Genomic DNA, 10,430 nt, shown 5'->3' on the forward strand with positions numbered 1-10,430 from the left:
CCCGCCGGCCCCGCACCAGAGAGGCCTGGCTGGGGAGCAGCGCGGACACGTAGAATCCGCTCGTGAACCGTGGGTCAAGGGGCTGCCGTGTGCTCCTCACCCCGGCCGGTAATGCCGGTTTCCCACCGCGACCATCTCTTCGGGTGGGCCTTCCATGGGAGCGGAGGTGGCCCAGACCCCCGATGCACACACAGCAAAGCCCGTGTACGAGGAGAAACCTCTACTGCTGTCCCAGGGGCCCGCCAGTAACATGGTTATGGGTGGAAGGGGAGATGGCACTTCTGGTGACATCGAACCACCTCATCCGCTGACTTCCCCAGACACCTGCCCATGCCAGGGCAGAGGAGAGCAGGGGGGAGGCACAGGGCAGACCACGGTCCCAGCAGGCTGAGCACGATTTGTGAGCCAGAGTCAGGCCTGACAGAAATCTCATTTACTGCAACATAAGCCCCTTCTCTCTTGTTCAGTGCAGAGAGGAAGCAGATTATTGTCTCTTTCCAGCCTTGTCCTTGCCTCCTTTCATTTCTCCTGTGGCCACCACCAACCAGCTCCTTCAGGCTGAGCACACACCTTGCATTCCTTCCTATTTTCCTCACTCCCTTCTGAATTGTCCCAAAATTTGCTCCCTCTCTGAGGGCATGGTGCCCACTGCTGAGCACATTTCTCCAGCTGGTGCATTCCCGGTGTTGGGATGACTTCACATAGTGACCTCTGCTGCTCCTGCTGCCACAGCCTGAGCTTTGTTAGCTTATTTAGCAACCCCTTGGCACTGCCGACTTGGGTTCTGCTGCAGCTCCACATGCCTCCTGGGCCAGGCAGCGCAGGACAGCTGCCTGGGCACTCACTGCCTTGTCCCCTTTGTGCAGCTGGTCCTGCCTGCACAGCCCCACCTCAGTTGGCTCTTACTGCCTGGGACCACATCCCACAGCAGCCGTGAGCACTGGGAACCCCAGCCCCACCAGCACTCACCTCCCACACCAGACTGGTGTTGTCCTCTGCCAAACTCAGTCAGTTACTGCCTACTCTGTTACCCTGGTTAATAAAGACAATATGAGCAGAGCCAGCACAGCCCCAACAAGACCCATCCTGTCACTGCCAGGACAGAGCTACAGAGACATCTGCCAACAAGATGAGAGGCAGCCAGTCTTCTTCAAGAGCTACGCAGAGCACTTAGCTATCAATCCTGCCTGAGGACCAGTGCAGGTGTTTGGAATGAAGGGAGTGCAATTTATTCCACCTGGGAAAGCTTTTACTGGCAGGTTGCTGCTCCCTGCATGCCATCCACATGCTGCAGCATGAGGGGCAGACGTATGCCATGGAGGGCAGTACCACAGTCCCCACCAGCAGCCACCTGCTGAAAGTTGCCAGGCTCTTTGTGGTTAAACCATTGCATGTTGAGAGGGGCTGGGCGAGAGACCTTGGGAACACCCCCACCTCTCAGGGCCTTCTGGCAGGGGCAGGCAATGCAGATATCCCATGCAGATAATTTAGGGAAAGTCCAAGGGATGGGGCTGGGGGGATAAAACTGGATTAGCAGTTCAAATTTACATCCTCAGCACTGGTTAACTGTCATGTAACTCATACCTGGCCCAGGGAACTCACCCTGCCTGTTCCTGTCATGCCTGGAGCAAACTTTAGAGATGACACGCAATGAGATCAGGGACCTCCAGAGCAAAACCTCGAGCATCTCTGACACTTGCTGCAGGAGTATCCCTCTCCCTCAGGTGTCAACTGCTGACATATTGGTGCTGGTTTTCCTCTTAGTCCCTGGCTGAGACTCACATTAACACCCATGTGCTGAAGAGGAGAGACCCTGTCCCCAAGGGTGAAAGAAATGTCCATGATAGATCCAGCAGCACCAGGGGAAGAGCTGGGTCCCTGCACCTGAGGGCCTGGCACCTCCCGAGATCCAGCTGTGAGCCCTAGGGAGGAAATGCAGAACAAGGAGTCCTGACATCTTTGGAATCCAAGGCAGGGACCCTCTGGGCACCAAAGAGCTGCCCTAGTCCTACCCCAGCATGTCCTGAGCTCACTCCATGGATTTTTGGGGGGATGGTGCTGACCAAGTCCTGGCTAGAGAGCAGAGGGGCAGATTCCTCAGGAGCTGTAAATGATTCACCACCTTTCTACCTCTGTCCACCAGTTTTCTCTAACCAAACCATTATTTAGATGAAGATCATTTGTCCACAGTGCAATTATATCAACTCAACCTGCACAGTCCTGTGCTGCACGGTACTTGTTTTCCTCTACTCGTTCCTGACCATGTAATTCCAAATAATCCACGAAGGTCCCATTTTATAGGTAGGAAAACAAGATAAGAAAGGTTCGGGTGGCCATTTGAAAAGCCAGAGGCTGGCATCAGTTTTGGGATTAGATGCTACATGTGCTTGATATTCAGAGATGAGCCAACCACCCGGTTGAGCCAAGTCTTTAAGGATAAACTTGACTGATTGAGAAAGAGGAGGTGAAGGAGGAGTCGGGGCCCTACCAGTCACTGGCAATGTTGCGTGTTTGCACACCAGCTAGCTGTTATCTGTGTTTCAGTGCTTTCCAGACTCACTCTACCCCAGCATTCAGGCATGTTAGCTGGGATCCTGGGGTCCCTGTGGGGTGCTCTCAGCATATTACAGAAGCTGTGATCAGGTGGGGACATCCTTGGAGGAACAACATTGCAGTCCCCTACTAGTGGTTTAAGAGGTGCCATCCTGACAGGCATCCATCCCCCCAAGCTGCACAGCCCAGTCTCACACATGCAACCGAAGCTTTGCTGGTGCAGGACAGGGTAAGTTTGCCTGTGTGTTATTTCCCTGTGTGTTATTTTTTCTGTTCAGGGAGGCTCTTGAAGTTTTAGGGTTGCTAATCTTTATACATAATTCCTTTTGCAGAGTTGTTACTCCCAAGGCACAAGACAGAGCCAGCAGACTATTTAAAAAACAGAATGACACAATGGGCAAAGCAAAACCTCAGAGCTAAGGTGTCCCCATGGCAAGCAGAACCAGACAGTTACTCCATGTCTCTTTCCTATGCCACTATTTCTACATCTACAGTTTGCTGTGCTCACAGTAGCATGAGGCTGTGAGCGCATGCTCCACTGTTACCCCCAGACCCTTATCTGTAGAACTGCTATCTCAGCAAGTTACTCCCCCAGTGTAGGTTTCAACAGTTGGCTCTTCCCCTCAAGCTAGAACTTTGTACTTGTCTAGTGAATTGCATCTTATTTATTTCAGTCCATGTATTCCATTTGCCAAGCTCTTATTGGAAATCTAAGCAGGGTGACCTCCGACACGTTTTCCATTCTTCCTAGTCTAGTATAGTCTGCAGAAGTAGGAAGCTTGATCTGTCTTCCATCACATATATCAGCAGGGAAATTCAGAGTGGCTGTACTCCAGGTATGGATCCCAGAACCATTCCAGCAACCATCAGACTGAAAGTGGGTGCTCTTAGCCCAGTTTCCCAAAACCTCCACAACCATCCTCATCTAGGTAAAATTAGGAGAGTAAGAGCAGTTGTGATAATGTCATGTAACTCTATACCAAAAGCCATACAATTCTGCTACTTTGCCCTTACCTTACTTTCTTTTCTCAAAAACTCAGGGACAAAATCACCTGACATTATCAACTAGAGAAGGTTGAAGTCATTTCTGTGCCAACATGGGTTGTTCTTGAAGTTTATACCTGAATCCTCTGCAAACATGACCCCCTCAAACACAGCTCAGATGAAGCAAAACGCATACCTTCCAGAACACACCAAATGCCTGCCGTGTGTGGTGGCTGATCATCTGCTGCAGCTCTCCAGTGCCAGGAGGACCAGACTTTGTAAGAGGCCTTCGTAGATTGACTTTTTGAATGAGACTTCTATGTTAGCACTGTCAGAAGACTTAAGAGACAAAACGAGGACACTTTAAAAAGGTAATCAGAAATAGCTAAGAGTAGATATTGGGCTGCAGGGTCCCTTCAGTCTTACCTGCCCAGGATTTCTTTTACACTTGCAACAGATCTCTCCCCCTATTAACACTCCCAACACAAACACCAGGTTAACACAGGGCATTTTACCCACCAAAACTAACATGGACCCAGAGGTCTGCAGCCCTTTTCTTTAAGTGAGAAAGTAGATGTGGAAAGGGAAGAGTGTGTTTCCAGCTCCATTCTTTAATGGAGACAGGGTAGACAGGTTCTTTAAAGACCTGGAAAGGCAGCAAAACCAGGCAGGCAGGTAAGGGCTTCATTCCCAGCAAGGAGACCTAAAAACGTTCCTGGCCAGAAACGTAACAGCTTGTAGCACCTCTCTCCTTCAGGACTCTGAATGTCCTTTCCTTGGCCAGCCATGCACACTGCCGCAGCCCGTCACGTGTCACGGTGGGGAGGCACTCTGCTCAGGTGGGAATCCTGAAGGATTTTCAGTTGTGAAGGGACTTGGACAAAGGACACAAGTACCGTTTTATAGACAAAAAAAATGCTGCTCACAAGATATAGCTCTTCACTGAGATAAGCAAAGATGGAAAGAAGGAAAAGCAAGGCTGGCTTCTGGAGGAATACAAAGACAGCTCTCTGCTCTAGTCCCGTTGCCCAAGAAGAAAGAAAGCATTCACTTTAAAGGATACTGAGGTATGGATGTAGGCAAAGTTGGGGATGGCAGACAGGGAGAGGCACACCCCATCTTTGAGGTTTTCCTTTGTGTGCTACCGCTAAGCCTAGAGTAGGGAAGGTTGGGACAAGGGTCCAGCAAGTTTCCCCTTTGTCCTTGCTGCTTCTCATACCAGCAGCATGTATGCATTCTCAGGGCAGCCCCACCAGTTTCTCCCTGCCAGAGTATGCCTGCTTCCCCTAACAGGAGTCTATCAGAAACCTCTCCAGAAGGAAAAGAAATATCTGGGATTCAGCCGGCAGCTCAGAAGAGAGATGTCTCCCTGATCTCTGGACCCCTGACTATTTTTAACTTGGGGAAACCATTTTTGTTCTCTTAAGTGTTGGGCAGTCCCCAAATGCCCAGGCTGCTATTGCAGCAGGGAGACAGGGTAGAAAGCAATGATGCAGAGCACACACACAAAGAAGATACACAGTGGCATGGGACACTGCATTCTGCCCAACAGGAGCAGGAGCAAACTGACCTTGGATGTGCTCTCATCCCTTCCCAGTGCTGCAATTTGCCCCTGTGCTGACTATGTGGCAATCCGTCCCCGGGGCTCACGCTTACAGCCCCACAGCATCACCTCTCTCCCCACACAGATGGAGATCCACGCTTAGATGCAGCTGGCATCTTACATGTTAGCTGCATCTAAACCTAGGTGACACCATGGAGCAGGAGAGTGTGGCATTGCCCACGCCACCTAAGCTGGGTCAGAAGATCTGCCACTAGGAGGTGGCACTTCCCCAGGTCCCTGCTTGGCACGGTGCTGGCAGCAGGGGATGCTTGAGAGGATGGTCTCAGCCTCAAGAGAAGGGGCAGGAGGTGTGGGCTGCAGGTGTGGGAAGGAAGGCACAGAAGGCCTGGAGGAGGAGAAAGGACAGCTGAGATGACCGGAGCAAACTGCATCCCAAAGAAGGGAGGCTGCAGAACCGCGGAGGGTGTTGCTGCCCAGCAAACGCAGGCCGGGGAGGGTGGGGAAGGGCGCTCAGCATGCCGGCTCCTTGGCACCTGGCCTGCCATGTCTGATGTGGGTAGAAAGACACCAGAGAGCACCAGTGCTGAAAAGAGGGTGGCAACACAAAGACCGCTGTGTTCCTCTGCTCCGCATCCCTTTCTCCCCCTCCTCTCCCAATTTATTTACCCGAGTTCAAAAGACAGCCTCACAGTCCGGAGGGGCTGGCTGAAGTGGCCAAGGGGTGGGCTGTGAGGTCATCTTTAATGAGGGCAAAAATCCAGTGTCAACAATGCTGCCTATTGTATGGCCTTGTTTAGACAATACCGGCTGGGTTCTTGCTGCTGGCAGCCCAAGGACTGGGAGCAAAGCCTGTTTGGGGTAACAGGAGGGGAGGAGGATGGGCAGGGGGTCTGGCACTGCGTCAGGCAGCAAGGGATGGGGCAAAGTGCAGAGATAAGCACCCTATACCAGTCATTAGCATGTTATCAGCCTAATTCTCGGTGCCGATAAGATTACTGCACCAATGGCAGGGAATTTAGCCATCCTGGCCACAGCCTGGAGGCATGGCCCGTCGCCCCAGTTACAGCTGCTTTCCCTTCTGACCCTGGCAATGAGACACCAGTGATTTCTGCTACCTTATCGCCTCCCTCTAACCCCACATTTCCCACTCAGCAGCAGTGCGGTGGCTAAGTGAGCACCAGCTTCTTCTTTCAGCCCTGGCCCTTCCCCAGGCAGTTGTGGGAAGGCAGCTGGGGCTTTGGCCACTGCTGCTCTTCTGGGAGCTCCCAACAGCAGCTGTTAACTGAAGAGCCCAGGTAACCCATACTGAATTTAGCCATGCTTCAAGGGTGAGGATAGAGCAGGACATCTTCAGGACTTTGTGGGATCCGCTGAATTTATAGAGCAACAGATTATGTTTTAAGGAGCGGGGGAAACATGACAGAAAGCAAGCAAGTGAGCAAGATGATGCCAGTTCTTGTAAACATGAATCTCAATTTTGGTAAATGCCATGACATCAGACTCCTCAAGTCACAGTTTCTGGAGCCAGGTGACTACGCAAGAGTCTTAGCTTTCCATGTCAAAAAGGAAAGCCATTTGCTACCTCTCCTGGCCAAGGAAGAGTGTGTGAAAATATAACATAAGGTCACCAGATTCCAAAAGAAAGCATGGGAGAGAAAGCAACATTAAACAAGGGTGGCAACCCCATGAGCTGGCATCTGATCCCCTGGCATCTGGACTCCTGCGACTGACAATCCTGAAAGACCTGCAGCTGCCATCACCTTTCAAGCAGGCATTAACTCTGAACTCCTGTAGTCTGAGCCAGGTCTTGTCCCAGCTCATTCTGTAGCCGTGGGCCCCACTTCATTTCTCTGCTACACGTAACTATGCCCAGAAGTCAACCTGTCAAAACCAGGGGGACCATTAACCTCTGAAACTGCCGGCAGCAGTGGTGAACCACGCTGGTGTTCCTCTGCTCTGCGGAGAGGGCTCGATGCCTTTGAAGAGCAGATTCTTCATGAGGGGAAGGGGGAGAAAGAAAGGAGGATTGGTGAAATGACAGAAAACCACCCCTGCACTTCTCCTTGGATGAAAGGCCCATGGCATGATTCTCCTATACCTAGAAAAAGCTCTAAAGCTAGAATTGCTTCATACTTCTTCAGGAAAACAATTCAAGAGATGCAGAAAATAATCCTAGGAGAATTTTTGCAAACCTTTATTTTTGGCAGAGGGGGAAGAGGTAGGGGTCAGCTCTTCCCCAGTTTTCAGCTTATTTCTTCTTTATTTGAGTCTCCTCTTCTTTTTTTCAACTTCCAATTGTGAAATAGAAGAAAAAGAAAAAGGGGGAGACAAGGAATGCTGTTAAAGAAGATAAACAAACAACATGAAACAAACCTTGCAAAGCCTTTGCAGCAAGCTTTTTTTTGTGTGTGGCTTTTTCAACATTTTTGGAGGGGGTAACTGAGGAGACTCACTAAAATTTCCAAGATTTCAAAACCAGATGAAATCTCCTTGCAAAACTCACTGCTAAATGGAAAAGCAATACTTTTTCTCTTTTTTTTTTTTTTTTTGAGGGGAGACTGTGAAGGAAAATGTTTTGGTGAAATGTCCTTAGCTTAGCCTTGATGCTTTTTTTCTGCATCCTGGCAGTGTGGTAGCAAAACCAGGCTGGTTAGTGCATCCCAGGAGAGGAATGCAACCATTCTTTCTCATATGGGCTCTGCTCACAGATAGTGTCTTGTGATAAACCCCACTGCTGGTTGGTGCCCCTCTTTTCCCCCATCTTGATAAAAAACTGTGAGACCCTCTGACAAGAAGTACTTTGCAAGAGCTTTTCACTAGCACAGTGCCTCAGCTGGGTCGTGAATCTGTGGGGAGGACTTCTCAGGAAGGTGGAAACAGCCTTACCTTAGACCATGCCTTTCTAAAGAAACCCTGTGCTGAAGTTTATGGCCTGTGCTGCCCGTGGCATGGCTCTGCTCATCACTGCCCTGTGCCACGGCCCTGTGCCACGGCCCTGGCATTGCATCAGCTCATTTACGAAAGACCACGACCTCAGGCAGCCGTCACCAGATGCAGAAGAATTGAATCAGTTTCCTGAGGACGATGGCTGAAGCCAAATCTTTGCTAAGCAGTGTTGGTGAACTCCACCAGCAACGTACTTCTGCTGAAGACTCAGCTGGGCAGCTCTCCCTGGAAGGAGGGAAAAGCCTTTCTGGAGAGATACAAACTAGAGCAGGAAAAGCCCAGTTTAAGCTGTATTGTTGTGTCTATGCTAGACGTTTATGGTTTCCCACCTGTGGTGCCCAGTGATCCCCCCTTTTGTCTCAAGCCTTGAGCTGCAGAGCTGAGGCAGGAGTCTGCAGCAGAGACTCATATGGGCAGGGCCTGGTGGTGGGGGCCAGGGGTGTGCAGGGTGCTGGCCATCGCCCACACCAGAAGCTCTCCAGCTGTGGTGGTGTGCTCCCGCCCCACGCAAGCAGCAACCACCAGTGGGAGTCATCCTGATAGCTGCATCCAGCTTATGCTGGACCTTGAGGACGGATGGCAACACAGTAGCCAAGGGCTGCCTGAAGCAGTGATCCAAATGTCTTGCTGATATGCAAATATGGCCGTAAGTCAATCATCTCACTCCTTAAATAGTGGACAGCCCAGGGCCCGTTGAGCTCTCCTGCACGGCAGCGGGCTGCACGCCAGGATCTCCCCTTGAGCAAGGATGCCTCTCAGGGTTACTCCTCGAGGTTGAGAGATTCCTTGCCGCAACAGATCCTCGGTAAGCGACTAACAGCATGCTAAACTGTGAAATCTTAGCTAAGTGATATAAAGGATTGATTGTGCACATATAATCCTTTAGACATAAACCGTTGACCAAGTCTGGGACTAGGACTGGATCTAGCCGCACCTAGACTCCTCTTTGAGAAGGAGTTTAGAAAGCAAGGGGATCCTTTTCCAAACCTCATGACTCAACGGGAGGGTCTCCCTGACAGTTTTGTCTGACCCTGTCCTCTATGCAGTAAATAATCAAGTGTACCTTGCCATCGAATCTTGTTAAAACACTGTCACATTGAACTTTGTTAATTCCCTATTCTAGATCAATAAAGTACATTTTTGCGTCTCTCTTATGAGTGAAGTGCACTCTCACTCCTTCCACGACACCAGGGGAGGGAGCCTGGCTGGTGTGCTGGCCATCGCCCCGGCCAGCAGGTCTCCAGGGGAGGGAGCCTGGCTGGCACAGCACAGCCAAGCCTTCAGCCCGCAAAGGGCCAAAAAGCCTTTTGACAGGCAAGGCTGGAGCTGCCGCAATCTAAACATTGGGAAAGCAACGCACACCTCGCCAAGACGTCAATGCCTGAACCTCGTGGCCACATTCAGGAGCATTAACCTGTTTCAAAAGTGATCAAAATGCCAGCTGGAGAAGCTGACTATGCTGTGAAGGGCCTTCCTCAGGGCTGTCCTTAACACGTAAGACTTGAAACCTGCCAGGTGAGCAGAGCCCTGACAATGGTCAAGATCCATCTCTCCCTCTGTACAAGAAAAAAATGTGATGGTCACCTCCCAGGATAACTTGGTAGGGGAATATTCAGAAAACTTACTCCTGTTCTGTGGGAGCAGCCAGACATGGTGTTAATTTTAAAGGATGACAAACTCTAGCTGCCGTGTAAGTTCCCTCTTAGCCACGCTCCACTTCTGAGGGAAGAAACCGGTGGGAAAGGAAAGGGCTCTGGTGGGTCTGAATATCTGCAAAACTGCAAACCTTGAATCCCCAAAAGCCTCATTGTCACCCACCGGTAGCATTGCCAGTTCTCCCCCTGGTTCGTGGCATTGAGATTATTTTCCCCATGTGGCATGAGCTGCAGATAATTTTTAAAAATCAACAAGTACCACCTTTTTTTTTTATTTATTTCCTTTGTTTTTCTTTTGGAAATAGCAGGAGTCGGATTTCCTTAGGGTAGTTTTTAGCACAGTTTATAGCTCTTCCAACACTCACATAGAAAGTAGGTAGAATCTTTAATTAAAACATCATTTCTCCCCAGTGTTCAGTAACCCTCAGTGCTGTTAACCAAACATTTAACGGAAAGTCTTAAAAGAGACAGTCAGAAGTCCCTCTCTGACTCGTGTCAGCTTTTGCCTTCTAGGAACACCTTCTGACATGGGCTCTCTGTTTTAATGCTGTGTCTCAGAAAGTAGGCAAGACTCGAGTTCCTAATGCAAAACTAAAACACAGACTCCTCTCAGACCTCTTCACCCATCACAGTGAAATGAAAAAGGAGAGACATATTTTTCCCACTTTGCTAGGCACCTCTAAATCCAGAGAACAACTGCGCCACTGTTACTTTTCATTGTCGCTTTT

This window comes from Mycteria americana, chromosome 6 (assembly GCF_035582795.1).
Source record: "Mycteria americana isolate JAX WOST 10 ecotype Jacksonville Zoo and Gardens chromosome 6, USCA_MyAme_1.0, whole genome shotgun sequence".
NCBI lineage: Eukaryota > Metazoa > Chordata > Aves > Ciconiiformes > Ciconiidae > Mycteria > Mycteria americana.